The sequence below is a fragment of the Corylus avellana genome, chromosome 7, assembly GCF_965113065.1.
Source record: "Corylus avellana chromosome 7, dhCorAvel1.hap1.2, whole genome shotgun sequence".
Classification (NCBI taxonomy): Eukaryota; Viridiplantae; Streptophyta; class Magnoliopsida; order Fagales; family Betulaceae; genus Corylus; species Corylus avellana.
In genome coordinates, this window is record NC_142496.1 from 16,642,679 (window position 1) to 16,657,963 (window position 15,285).

At 35.0% G+C, this 15,285-nt stretch overlaps 1 pseudogene; it reads right to left on the reverse strand.

Annotated features, from left to right (window-relative positions):
• Positions 1–4,064: 4,064 nt before the first annotated feature.
• Positions 4,065–13,930, reverse strand: LOC132185199 (disease resistance protein RPV1-like; annotated as a pseudogene).
• Between the last annotated feature and the right edge of the window lie 1,355 nt (positions 13,931–15,285).

Sequence of the window (15,285 nt, forward strand, 5' to 3'; positions counted from 1 at the left end):
TCCTCCAACCCATCATAACTTATTCTAAGTCTATCGTCAATTTTTTTTATTAGGAATGCTTTTATACCTCTCCACTGCACTTTTCCATTCATGCAAGCTTTTACTAGGTAGATCCGAACGCAGCAATACTAAAGCCTGTGAAAGGCCCCTTGCATAACCTATTACATGTACTAAAGCCAGTGGAAGGCCCCTTGCATAACTAGATAGATCCAAACCCATCATAAACTATTCTAAGTATATCATGATTTTTTTTTTTTATTTTTTATTTGGAATGCTTTTATCCCACTCCAATGCACTTTTCCTTTCATGCAAGCTTTTACTAGATAGATCCAAACTTAGCAATACAAAAGCCAGTGGAAGGCCCCTTGCATAACCTATTACATGTTCAGTGAGTTCCATAAAATCACCATTAGGTTTGCCACTTTTAAAGGCATGTCGACTGAAGAGTTGAAGTTCTTCATTGTGATCCAACTTATTCACCTGGTATACTGAATCAACTCTGTGTGCACGAAGTAAATCTTTATCCCTTGTTGTTATGATTATTTTACTTCCTAAGCCAAACCAATTACCTTTTCTTGCTAACTTTTCTAGTTGGACTAATTGATCCACATCATCAAGAACTAGAAGTACCCTCTAACAACAAAGCATATATTGTATCAAAGTAATTCCTTGATCAAGATTGTCAATCATTAGACTTACGTCACCTAGGATCTTAGATAGAAGTTTATTTTACAAATGGATTAAATCGTCCATTTGGCCAGAAGAAATTAGACACCACATGCCACACTGAAGGTCAAGACCGACTACAAATCTTGTATAAAAGGATTCTTATAATTTTGAAAACGAGAAGGGCCACAACGCCGGTCTTGGCTGGGAGAAGAGCCCATACGGCATAAAAGAAAAGAAAATAACAAAGCAGAGGGCTTCATGCAACTATTGTTGAGTATTTAGGGATTTATTCTAAATATTCAAGTTATTTCTTTTCTATGTTTTTTTATTTATACATTTTGGGGATGCTTTTTAATTTGAGAATAATTTTGTGTGACAAGTTTATTTTGACTCATTATGATTTTTGTTTATATCAAATGCTTACTTTGTTTGATTTGATATGATTCGAAAATATATTGAGTGCTTAATTAATGGTCACATTGTAGATTCTTGCTTGACTAACCCTTGTGATTTTATTTTTTGTGATGACTCTACACATGGATTAGAGGTAATGTATGGAAGCCTATAATTGAATTACCACCTCATGAGCTCAACCTTTTGCCGTCAAGTGAGAATGTCCCGAAGGTTAAATTAAAACCCTTGCCAATGGCAGACAAGTATGCACATTTAATATCGAAGAATGACTTTCTTGTGATAAACCCATCAAAACTTGATACTTTCCATGGGGGTAAGTCATTTGATGCTGCGAATGACTATAAAAGCATGATGTGTTGGAAGATTGCAGACAAGAAAAAGATGAAATAGAGAATCGTGCATGTTAAGATCTACAATCAATTAGTGTTAGTTTTTGTGTCGTAGTTTAGGTTATCTTTGTTTTTGTTTCTTTTCTTGTTTTCTAAATTTCTTTCGCAGATAACAAGTGTCAATTTGTTTCATCACTTCAAGGTGCTCTCACTACAAAAAAAAAAGGGGTTTTTGTTGACCAATAGTTTTTGGCGTGTCAAGCATACTGACACGTCAGAAACCTTTTTTGACTTGGTAGTATTGACGTGTGTCAAAGGTTAATAAGGCGGGTGTCAAAAATTTCAATTTTTTGACGTGCCAATTTTGACACGTCAAAAATTATTGACGTGTCAGAAATTGGCACGTTAAAATTTTTTTTTTCACGTTGCAGTTTCACCACGTCAATAATTTATTGACGTGTCAAAAAGTGGCACGGCAAAATTTTTTTTTGACATGTCAATATCTGACACGTCAACAAATTATTGACGTGTCAAAAGGTCGCACATCAAAAAAATTATTGACATGTTAGAAATTATTGACGTGTCAAAAAGTGGCACGTCACTAAAGTTTAAAAAAATATTAAAAAAAAATTAATAATTTCTTTTAAAAAAAATCATAAAACCCATATAAATCCCTACAAATGTTGAACACCCATATATATATCAAACTATTGAAGGAAAAATCCCGAAATCTCATCATGAATTCACTACACAAGTACTCCGATCTCTAAACATCTGGTAGAAATTCCTAAAATACTTCAAACCCCCAAATAGTGTGGAAGAACAAATCTAAAAGTGGGTTAGCAAATTTAACAAAAAAAAGAACTTCTATATAAGAGGCTAATAGATATAGAATAACTCAAATTCAAGCATTTATACCTTAAAATCCCCAAATATTCAGACCTCTTCCCTTCTCTCTCCATTTCTCTTTCTTCTTCACCTTTTCTCCTCTTCTCTTCCAGGTTCCTTCTCTTCTTTTCTTTTATGTTGTTTAAGCTATAAACAAGAGGTGGGCGTGAGAAGAAGAAGAAGAAGAAAAAACAAAAGCGAAAAGAATATATATATATATATATATATATATATATATATATATATATATATATATATATATATATATATATATATATATATAAGTGAGAACCGAAAGACAAGCAGAAAGAAGGAATTTGGGAGAAGAAATCAGTTGAAAGGAGAAGGAGAAAGGAAAGAAAATAAGGAAGAGATCTCATTTAGAAGAGGAAAAGAAAAAAAAAATGTCAACTTATTTGAAAAGGAAGGCTGTGGGTGCACACGGGAGGAGAAAGAAAAAGAGGAGGGAAAAGGACAGAAAAAACGAAAAAGGGGTTCCGCTGGTTTGGCACCTTTTCGATGAGGTTTCTTGACGTGTGTACAGTAGACACATCAATAAATTATTGACGTGTCACATGTGGCATGTCAAGAATTTCTTGACATGCCACATGTGACACGTCAAGAAAGTCATCATATAATTAAAACATTGCATAATTTTTTTTATTAATTAATAACCATATATATTTTGTTACCTAATATTAATTATTTCAAAATAAATTAAAGAATACAAATTAAGCGCGCGCGCGCGCACACACACACACATATATATATAATAAAAGCATTGAATAATTTTTATTATTAATTAATCATATATATTTTGTTACCTACTATTAATTAATAGCCATAAATTAAAGAATATAAAGCACATATATATAATAACCATATATAGTGAAACCATTGCATAATTTCAATTATTAATTAATAGCCGTATATATTTTGTTACCGAATATTAATTAATAACCATAAATTAAAGAATTCAAAGCACATATAATAACCATATATAATGAATGCATTCCATATAAGAGACAAGAGAGCTTTAACTAGTTTTATAAAATTTTAATATGTTTGAATATATCTCTTAATATATGATGACATATACCAATTAAATTTTGTTACTTAATATATGTACCAATTAATACTGTTATCTAATTTTGTTCACCAATTGATTAAATTTTGTAACTTAATATAGGTACAAACAATTAATATTATTAATTAATTAATTTTTGACGTGTGAAATAATGGCATGTCAATAATTATTGACATGTCAAAATGTGACACGTCAAGAAATTAATGTCGTGTTACATTTGACACATCAAGAAAATATATTGAAAATAATAAGAAAAACAATTATATGATCACTTATTTTAAAAAAAAAAATACTATATACGTAAAACTAAGATAATACATATATGTATTAATATTCCTACAATATTGAAAACGTGATATGTATTAATACTATATCACTTTAATTAATAACACCTACTATTAATTAATACCCATGAATTAAAGAATATAAAGCGCGCGCGCACACACACACACTCACATATATATATATATATATATATATATATATATATAACCATATATAGTGAAAGCATTGCATATAAGAGATAAGTGCATTAACTAGTTTTATAAAATTTTAATGGGTTTGAATATATCTCTTAATATATGACAACATATACCAATTAAATTTTGTTACTTAAGATAGGTACAAATTAATATTGTTTTTTTTTTTTTTTTAGGAAAATTTGTAACTTTCATAAATTAATCTTGAGATAGAGTAATTTTCTCCCTCTCAATAATATCACAGATACAGCCCGGGGTTTCCCCCTTCCATTCCCTACCCATGACAAGTTTTGTTGCCCCCTTAGCTAATCCATGAGCAGCAATATTTGCATTCCGGTTTACAAAAGCACATCGCCACCTTGAGAACGTTTGTAGAGTTTGGCGAATATCCTCCACAATGTGTCCATATCTGCTTTGGTTGTTGACGTCAAAGTTTATTGCTTCTACTACCTGCTTCGCGTCCCCTTCTAAGATAATAGCCCTCCCCCCTAAATCTTGGCACCAGTGTATTGCATAAAGGGATGCCAAAGCGTCCCCAACTGTCGGGTCTAGATTACCTGTACGGGTGAGACACTTGGCTGCTATAACCATTCCAGTATGGTCCCTTACTAACATCCCCATCCCTGTTTGACACTGGGACTTATCGATTGCAAAATCCCAATTGATTTTCCACCAACCTAGGGGCGGTTGCATCCAAGGTACTTCTGGTGAGGGAGTGTTGTCAGCCATGCGTGTTTGGGCTGTGTCAAAGAGACGTGAAAACTCCTCTGTAAGGTTTTCCACTTCCAAGATAATTCTGTTTGGATGGGTAAATTCATCGACATGGACAGCACTGTTCCGTCTAAGCCAAATCTTCCTTGCTGTCCGTATGAAAGTGGAAAGAAGATCCTGCCCATATTTTCTCAAAATCTCCTTAGCCACCTGTAACAAATCTGGACCATCATGTGAAAATTTCTGTAGAAACCTATGACTTGCCACCCACACATCTCTCACAGAAGGGCAGTCCCACAATACTGTCTCTACTTCATTATTACATATAGGGCACATGGGGTCCGGAACTACCTTTCGCATAAGGAGATTTTCTCGTGTTGGAAGAAGATTCTGGCTTGCCCGTCACATGAAATTTTTTTCTGCATTTGTTAGGGGAAGCTTCCACAATATTCTCCATAAAACATTGTCCCCCACCTTTCTTGAGCTCTCAGGTTGTCTGTTTGTGTCCAACTCCTTGGCTAAATGGTAGGTGCTCTTGACAGTGAAACTCCCTGTATTTGTGCACCTCCATATTTGAGTGTCTTGTTGTGTGGTTGCACTGATTGGTATAGAGTTAATGGCGAACAGCTCTTCTTGTGTAAAGAGTTCCCGAAGCAAGCTTTGTTTCCACTAGCCAGTGTTTGAGTCAATCAGTTCCTTTACCGTAGCACTAGGATCAAGTTTCTTAGGTGGAGATTGGATCGTGTATGTAGTTGGGTTCGGAATCCACCTATCCCCCCAAATTCTGATGCAGTGCCCATTGCCGAGTCTCCAAATCAAACCTTCATGGAGCAGATCCCGAGCTCCAAAAATGCTTTGGCAAGCAAAAGATGGCTTTGAGCCTAGGCTTGCCTATAGAAAATTTGACCCTGGGTAGTTCTTAGCTTTTATGATTTGGGTTGTCAAGCTGTCCGAAAATTGCAACAATCTCCAACCTTGCTTTGCTAGTAATGCTTTATTAAAAAGCTTAGTAAATCATTAAAACCCATACCACCTCTCTGTTTTGACACTCCCATGTGGGCCCAACTCATTCAATAGATCCTATTTTCGCTCTCTTTTTGACCCCACCAAAAGTTTTGCATAAGTGTATTAATCTCCTTGCACAACCCTTTTGGTAAAAGGAATACACTCATGCTGTATGTGGGAATAGCCTGAATAACCGCCTTAAATAAAATCTCCTTCCCTACTTGGGACAGGAACTTCAGTTTCCAATCTTGCAGTCTTTTTCAAACTCAATCCTTAATACTCTAAAAAGCTTTAGTTCTAGATTTGCCCACCAAGGCTGGGAGTCCCAAATACTTGTCATACCTCTGTATGGCTGGAATCCCCGCCTCTTTAGTTATCTCTTTTTTGGCCTCATTTGAGGTGTTTTGGCTGAAAAAAAAAAGTTGAAGTCTTCTCTTTGTTCAATTTCTGCCCAGATGCCGCCTCGTATAACCTCAAAATCTCAGTCATCCGATGCCAATGTTGTATCGATGCCCTACAAACAAGTAGGCTATCATCTAAAAAAAAAAGGTGGTTAATTCTAAGGCCTTTTTGGAAGTGGGGACTCCTGTTAAGACTCCTTGTTGTTCCGCTTGGCGAAGGAGAGCACTAAGGGCTTTGGCACAAATAAGGAATATATACAGTGATATTGGATCCCCTTGTTGAATACCCCGTGATGGGCGCATTTGACCTGTCGGAGTACCATTAACCACGACCGAATAGGTGACCGTAGTTACACACATCATAATGAGCTCGATCCATTTATCATCAAAACGAAGTGCCCGCATTACCACCTTAAGGAACCCCCATTCCACCCTATCGTAAGCTTTACTTACGTCAAGCTTAATAGCCATAAATCCACTCTGCCGCCACATTCTTGACTGCATTGTGTGTAATGTTTCATATGCAGCAAGTACATTGTCAGTTATCCAACGCCCTGGGATAAATGCTCTCTGATTCATGGAAATAATCTCACGTAAAACTTTCTTCAATCTATTTGCTAGAACCTTTGAGATAATTTTATAGACCACATTGCATAGGCTTATAGGCCGGAATTCAGTCACACAAGTGGGATTGGTGATTTTTGGGATAAGAACAATATATGTCGAATTCAACTCTTTATTAAGAATACCATTATTCAAAGAAAATAATACAGCTTGGCTGAGCTGTTCACCAACAGTTGCCCAATGTTTTTGAAAAAAACAAGCTGCAAAACCTTTTGGTCTTGGAGCTTTCGAAGGGGCCATCTGGTTCGAAGCCTGACTTACTTCATCCATTGTGAACTCATTCAATAACTCCTTGTTTATGTCTGGGGTAATTTTCCTTTCCAAAGCTGCAAGACATTGTGAAGCGTCTCCAGGAACAAATGCACTAAAAAGGTTAGTGAAATAATAAACAAAATCATCACCTATTTCTTCCGGCTCTTCAAAGGTTTACCCCTCCTCCTCAGTAATTATATGAATAAAATTGTTCCAGCGTCGTTGGTTCGCACTAGCATGAAAAAATTTGGTGTTACGGTCCCCAAACTTCAACAAATCTACCTTGGCTCGATGCCTCTAGTGTACATCTTCCAACTCCAATAGGGTATGTAGGTCCTGCTATAATTTTTGGATAAGGGACATATCTGTTATTACTGGCTATTCTTGGAGGACCTTTATTTGGTGGGCCTTTTGTTGAATTAAGGAACAATTTTGTCTCTTTGTAACCTTCTGCCAACACATCAATTCTTTCTTGCCGACACGGTGATCCAATTACCTCAATCATAGCACCAAACCACATGTCCGCCGCCGCCAAGTTTAGTCCACCGAGAACACCGCCGTCTGAGCCCTAACGTGTTGTAGTTCTATCTTTGTGATGAATACACTCCACGTGCAGCCTTCTCCTTGGTGCGTCAGCCACGTGCTGGTAGAGCTTCCCCTTACACTTCGCCATGTGGCATTCAACCCTAACGCTATGTCAATTCTAGGCCACGTTAGCCCTAGTGTAGCGTCAACCCTAGTGCCATGTCAGCACCTATGCAACGTCAACACTTCTACCACATCAGCACCCTGCCATGCCAGCACTTTGTTAGGCTTGACTTGACCGTTGACTTTGACCACATTGTTTGATGGTTGAATATTGACTTTGACTGTTATTGCAAGGGTTGGCAAGGTGTTTTCTATTTTTCTTTTCGTCCTGATTTCATATGGCACAAAACGTGATTCTTTATCAAGTTCAGGCTATATTGGATGGCGCAAACTACACTCTAGATGGCACAAATTACACTTTGATTTTGCATTTGAAATCTGTAGATGACTCAAATCTCTAGATGCCCGGTCCCAATCTATGTGTAGTTTTCTTAAAGGTTGCAAGCTTTTGTTTTATGTGACAGGGGATGCCAAAGAGCCCATTAAAGGCGCTACTTAAATTGATGAAGCTTTCCTTACTCACCCCATTGATTGGGATAGCAATCATCATCAAATTCTTACGTGGTTCCGCAACACCACTATTCCATCCGATTTCCGTGCTATTTGGCAGTTTTGATGAAGGTAAGGGTGCTTGGAATATGAGAAAGTTGGTGTCCCTCAATATTTCTCAATAGTTTACCAAAGGCAATTACGGACCAAACGGTCATAACATCAAAAAACCTTAAAACATTTGTTAATAATCAAATGGTTAAACTATAATAAAAACTTGTTAATGACTAACAGGTCAAAACCGCAAAAACCAATTAAATTGATTTAGTTTTTTGTCATAAAAATAACGAACAAGCTTTAATGTCTAACGGTAAATTTTTTTGAAGAATTTGTAAACCAACTGCTTAAAAAAATAATGATTGTAACATATGTTACAAAACATTGGCTCTTGCTCATAAAACTTTTTGACTCTATCCCTAGAGCAGGTTATCCTCTTCCCCGTAAATATTCCTAGTGTTCTTTATGTAACTGAGGCCCTTGGCTTAGGCCCAATCCGTTTAGCCCCTATTGTCGGCTTCTGGGCCTGCAATAGCTACTTGGGCTGGCCAAGTGGGTAATGGGTATTGTCGTCTGGTGCAGGTTCTGCATCATCTCGATCTAGCAATGCATCCATACTATAAAAACTAGGGTTAAGTATATTTTTAGTACCTCGGTTTGTACTTTTTTTTTTTTCCCTCTAGGTTTCCAAAACAGTCAAATCTAGTACCTCACCTATGGGAAAATACAAAATCGACACCTCGTTAATCTCTCACATGCCAGTCCTAAAATATGCCACGTATCCTAAAAATAAAAAATAAAATATAATAAACCGAGGTACTAATTTAATGTGTAAAAGGGCATCCACTTGATTCCAAGATACTCCAATACGGCATATACTAACATGGGAGAAACTACTATATGGAAGTGAAGAGGACATGGAAAATCTATCAGGTGAGAAACATGATATGCATGTGGGTGATCTTCCTGCATTCTTCAGTGATTGTTAATGATTTCGTGCAGATTTGTCAATTGTCACAGCAGTCATAGCCCTTTATATTCTCTCAAGATGAAAACGGCCAGATTTGTCAATTGTTTAGACACCAGCACTGCACAACTAAAATAGTAATGGGATATGTTCTGCTATTGAAAATTCCTCTTCAAGATCTTTACCAAGAACCACAGAGTTTTAGCCAAAAGGGTAACTGAATTAAGAAAACATGAGGGAATGAGAGAAAGAACATAAAAACCAAGGTTTACACATGTAGAAATTGAAAGAGGATTACTTTCTATTTAATCTTCACATATTGCCCAATCACTTGAAAATAATACTGGGGCTGGAAAAAATATCAACTGAAATCCAAAACCAAGGAAAGGTCCCTAGCAGCAATAATCAAAACTCTGCCACCAAAGAAACAGAAAAATGTTGGTTAGTTTAAAGGAATTTGATTTGGTTAATCTTTTATTAATGCACTTAGAGATTTTACAAAATCGATTGCAAGTAGCACCCACTTCCACATCCTTAAACATGTCCTTGCAAAATTCTTAAGTCGTAGCGATAAGTACATTGATTATTTATGTGGAGATGAACACAACAATAAGGTCTTATATAAAGTAGAAAAATTCATTTCAGAACATAAATGCTCATTTGAGAAGATGATAGAAAAACCATGATAAATGAAAAAAGATGAAGAAGGTAATGGCCTTAAATTCTCATTTCGCCTACATTCCTTCAATTGAGGAATGAAAAAATAGAGTCTTTCTTGGCTTAGTAATTGGAGTAATTTTAGGAGGCCTACTTGTGTCCTACTAAGAATGATGATTGTGCTTTTCTGTAATAAATATAAATGGTCATGGAACTCATTCATTGGTTAATTGACATATAGATAATATGATTCTTTCTCCATTTATTATATTGTGTCACTCTATCAAGCTAATTTTTTTTTTATTTTTATTTTTCTCTTTGTAGTTGTTGCTTAAAATTTTTTTTTTTAAAAAAAAACAAAAATATAAAGAAAGACAGAAAAAGAAAAAATTTGTGAAGAAAATCTAACTAGACCTTGAAGAAAGGAAATAATTTCCTTTCTCAACAATTAGCAAAATTGCATATCGGGTTAACTCCAATCTTATAAAAGAGCATGGCCATGATTAAGAAGTGCCAAAAGAGCATAATACTTGCACAAAAAACAAAAACATAAATAAAAAAAGAATTATAAAGAGAGGCTATGGCGAGTAAAATCACTAACGTGACATCTGAAGTAGAAGTTACAACATGTGAGTTGCCTGCCAGATTGTCCACGTCCCGCAAAACACACAAAAGCCAAAGATATGCCAAGTAGGTCAAGAATTTACTAGTTTTCATTGCTGATGAATTTATGCCTCCAAAATCGTAAAGCAGAAAACTATATATAAAAGCACGAACAAGACCGTAAAAAATAAAGCAATAGTAATTTAAAAGGGGTAAGAAAATCGGATTTGAAAAAGAGATAAGTAAATCACACCTTAATTACATTATTCTCTTCATACGAATTCTAAGTGCTAGGTGTTGAAGAATGTCGCTTTTGTTGTGGGTAAAATTTGGATTCCAAGTTGCCATCATCATTCATCATCATCATCATGGCATCTATTTGAAGGTTGAATTAAATCTATCGCTTTTTCTTCATGCTTTCATACCAAATGCAATCCGCAACTTCTAAAGAACACTAACGTTGAATGTTTCACAGATATAAAATTCAAACTTGTATGATACTGGAAAATACTTAAGCAAACTCGAAGATTATCTCCTCTCTTTAGCTTAAAATCTTATGGAAGAACATAGGAATGCAACCATACTTCATCAGAGCGCAATGATCCATAGCAAGTTTGATGGTAATCTCCATGAGGACAATAGATTTCATTACCATCACTGTAAACTCCAACAATTATTGCAACTTGATAGTGAGGATGTTCTTCATCTTGTCCACCTTCTGCAATTATGTTATCCTGTATATCCAATCATTCAAAATGAGTAATTTGGAATGCCTTAAAGTGACTGATGATCACATTCTCAAAATGAATGTTTATGTTATATTTATATTTACATATTACCCTTACTTGTTCATAAAAGAAAAGGCAAGATACTAATAAAAATTGTAAAAATTGACAAAGGTTGTATGTATGTATTGTTAAGACCAACCTTCTCACTTTAAATAGCTAGAAGTATGCGTTTGCAAAATTTTCGATTATGAAGTTGTAGGACATTCCCTAAAAGTTTTGTATTTAATTTTTTGTAAAATGTATTTTTTATTTTTATTTTTTGTATTTTTTTTTATCGTAGTTTGTTTTGAGAAATGTGTTTTTACCAAAAAAAAAAAAAAAAAAAATTCCAAGAATTATATTTAACTTTTTATAAAGTTCAGTATAACTTTTAATTAGAATTTCTCATTGGGACTTTTTTTTTTTTTTTTTTTTTTTTTTTTTCAAGGTGGGATTAACCTTACATGTTCTCCTTCTATTGTGAACATCACAATTTTTACATGAATATTCAACCCTTGAAGTCAGATAACCATCTAACTTAAAGCAATATTGTTATTTTGTAAATATATATTTTCCTAGTTGCTTAACTCTTGAAAAAGAAACAAAAGTAAAATTTAAAGGGATTTTTAACATAATTCTTACCATATTTTCTTCTAGAACATGACAAACATCTTCATGAAACCATAATCTACTGTGCTTGCCAGGTTCTTCGGGTGATTCATGTCGAACAATTTCTCTACCCATTTCTTGCAGCAAGTCATGCATCACCAATGATTTATCCAAAAACTCAGTTATGAGACATTTATCGTTTAGCTCTTCGATGCCACTATATGAGTGAAAACCACAACTATCTAGTATTTTTGTGACATATTCTACATTCTCTCCTTTGAAGAAACATGTGGTGTTAAGGAAAATATTCTTTGCATTTTCATCTAATCCATCAAAACTTATTTGAAGTCTTTTATGAATATCATTGTGAGGAATTATTTTGTACTTGTCCAATTTACTTTTCCAGTAAAAGATATCTTTACCTTTTAGACTCGAGCCTAGCACTTGCAAAGCTAGTGGCAATCCTCCAGCATAACACACTACATCGTTTGTGACTTTCACATAATAATCATCAGGTCTATCTCTATTAAAGGCATGCCAACTAAAGAGCTTATGAGCTTTGAAGTAACCCAATTCCTTCACCTCGTTGGTTAAAACTTGATGTTTAGTTAGTAAATGTTTATCTCTTGTTGTTATGATGATTCTACTTCTTAAACCAAACCAATTGCCTTTTCCAACTATCTTTTCTAATTGGTCTGAATGATCCAAATCATCAAGAACTAGAAGTATCCTTATTAAGCGAAGCCTTTGTTGTATCAAAGTAATTCCTTGATCAACATTGTCAACCATTTGACTCGAACCTCCTAGGATTTTAGAAATGAGTTTAATTTGCAAATGGATCAGGCCCTTTTTGTTGGAAGTTTCTCTAATGTTTTCAGGAAAACAACTATCTTCAAAATGAGAAGCAATCGAGTTGTAGATGGCTTTGGCAAGAGTTGTCTTACCAATCCCGCCAGTTCCGAAGATCCCTATCATGCTTGTGTTGTCATTATTCTCTATATCTAAAAGCGACTTCATATCCTTGTACACGAGACTTTCTTCCAATTGGATATTGGGCAACTTTAAAGTATGTATTACCAACTAATTTTGAATTCACCCGTTCGATGATTTTGTCAAGAAATTCAGGTTCATTCCTACCGATACAAAAAGATAACAAAACATACTAACTAATGAGTTACCTTCAGATAAAAAGAAGAGAAATTATGAATTAAAAAAGTAGGACTACAAAGAAAAGTTAGTGATACTTAACTCTAAGGGGGTTTGTTATGCACCATAGCACTATTCATACTTTTGTAAAATATTAATAATAATAATATTAATTGGTATAGAAAAGAGAAAAAGTGGTATTGAAAACTAGAAAATTTTGTTTTGTAGGGATTTTTTTATTATAATAGTAGTAAAAAATAAATGATGTGATATAAATATAAAATGTTTTAATGTTGATTTTTTTGAAAAAATGAAGTGAATAGTATTTAGGGGTGGGGAGGAGTTTGACAAACAACCCCGATATGTGCGCAACAAATGGAAAGTTCATTTTCGATTTGCTTTTTTTTTTTTTAAGTCATGAAAAAGTTATTTAAGCAAATTATCCCATCTAAAACAAAAGAATCGGCCGAGTTTAATTAATTTTAGAACAAAGATTATTTAAAAGGTTAATTACAAGTAGACTTTTTTAAATGTAAAATAGTTTACATGCATGCATGAAAACATGTGTATATGGGATGTACCATAATTAGAAGAAAAAAGAACAATATAGAAGGAAGACAGCAAAGGTGGTTAGAAATACTTGTTTCCCAAATACATCTGGGATAAATTGGCCACTTCTTTTAGGGCTCTCTTCCACCCCTCCACCTTCATTTCATCATCGTTGAACCTTTTTGCAAGTTCAGTGAATGCTTCTCCAACCCTATTGGTTTGACACCGTACTTCTGAAGGATTTACGTCATAGAACAGTGGTAGAACTAGTATCTCCCTTATCTTTCTGTACTCAAGTATCTTCATCAGCTCGTCCAAGCACCATCGGGATGATGCGTAGTTTTTAGAGAGGACAATGATCGAAATCTTTGACTTTTCAATGGCTTTGACAAGTGCTGGTGAAATTTCCTCTCCGCTTCGAAGTTTGTCATCCATGAAGGTGTTGATTCCTTTTCGACGAAAATCTGTGTATAGATGAGCTGTGAAAGTTTTACGAGTATCTTCGCCTCTAAAACTCAAGAATACATCCCATTGAAATATGAAAGAAGAGAATGACTAAGAAGCTGTGTGGAAGGCCATGGACGAAGTTACAAGAGTACTAGTTAGGAGAAAAAATTGAGAGAGAAATGCAGAACCGCTAGCTATACCTACCTAATTATGGAAGTTTGTCAAGATAATAATGCAAGTTGTCACATGCTTGCGACGCGTCATATTAAAGAAAAAAAAGAAACTTGTCGGCAATGGCAACAAGCTTATAAAGGTGGACTTTGACCAACTTTGTGGGAGTTTTCTGCTGCAAATGGCAAACCCACTACATTAAAGAGAAACAACTTGAACTTGTGCACACAACCACGTACAGGCTAATTGTTGGGTTGTTGACTATTTTTGGAGGGGCCATTAGCCAAACATATTAGACTTAATTTTTTTTTTCCAGCTTTAGTTGGGGCCATCGCTCTTATTGGTCTGCTCGTGGCTTCGTCACTTTAGAGGCGAACATACTCGTAAAACATTCACTGCTCATCTATACACTGATTTACGTCGAGAAGGAATCAACACCTTCATGGATGACAAACTTAGAAGCGGAGAGGAAATTTCACCGGCACTTGTCAAAGCCATTGAAGAGTCAAAGATTTCGATCATTGTACTCTCTAAAAACTACGCATCATCCTGATGGTGCTTGGACGAGCTGATGAAGATCCTCGAGTGCAGAAAGACAAGGGAGATACTAGTTCTACCACTGTTCTATGAGATAAATCCTTCGGAAATACGGCATCAGACCAATAGGGTTGGAGAAGCATTCACTGACCTTCCAAAAAAGTTCAACGATGATGAAATGAAGGTGGAGGGGTGGAAGAGAGCCCTAAAAGAAGTGGCCAATTTATCCGGGATGTATTTGGGAAACAGGTATTTCTAACCACCTTTGCTGTCTTCCTTCTATATTGTTCTTTTGTCTTCTAATTATGGTACATCTCATATACACATGTTTTCATGCATGCATGTGAACTATTTTACATTTAAAAATGTCTACTTGTAATTAACCTTTTAAATAATCTTTGTTCTAAAATTAATTAAACTCGGCCGATTCTTTTGTTTTAGAAGGGATAATTTGCTTAAATAATTTTTTCGTGGCTTAAATTTTTTTCGTAGGTAACAAGTGTCAATTTCTTTCACCACTTCAAGGCACTCTCACTACAAAAAAAAAAAAAAAAAGAAAAAAAAAAGAAAAAAAAAAGGTTTTTGTTGACCAATAGTTTCTGACGTGTCAGGCATATTGACATGTAAGAAACCTTTTTTGACGTGTGTCAAAGGTTAATAAGGTGGGTGTAAAAAATTCGAATTTTTTGACGTGCCAATTTTGACACATCAAAAATTACTGACGTGTCAGAAATTGGCACATCAAAAAAAAATTTTGACGCGCTCAAAAAGTGGCACGT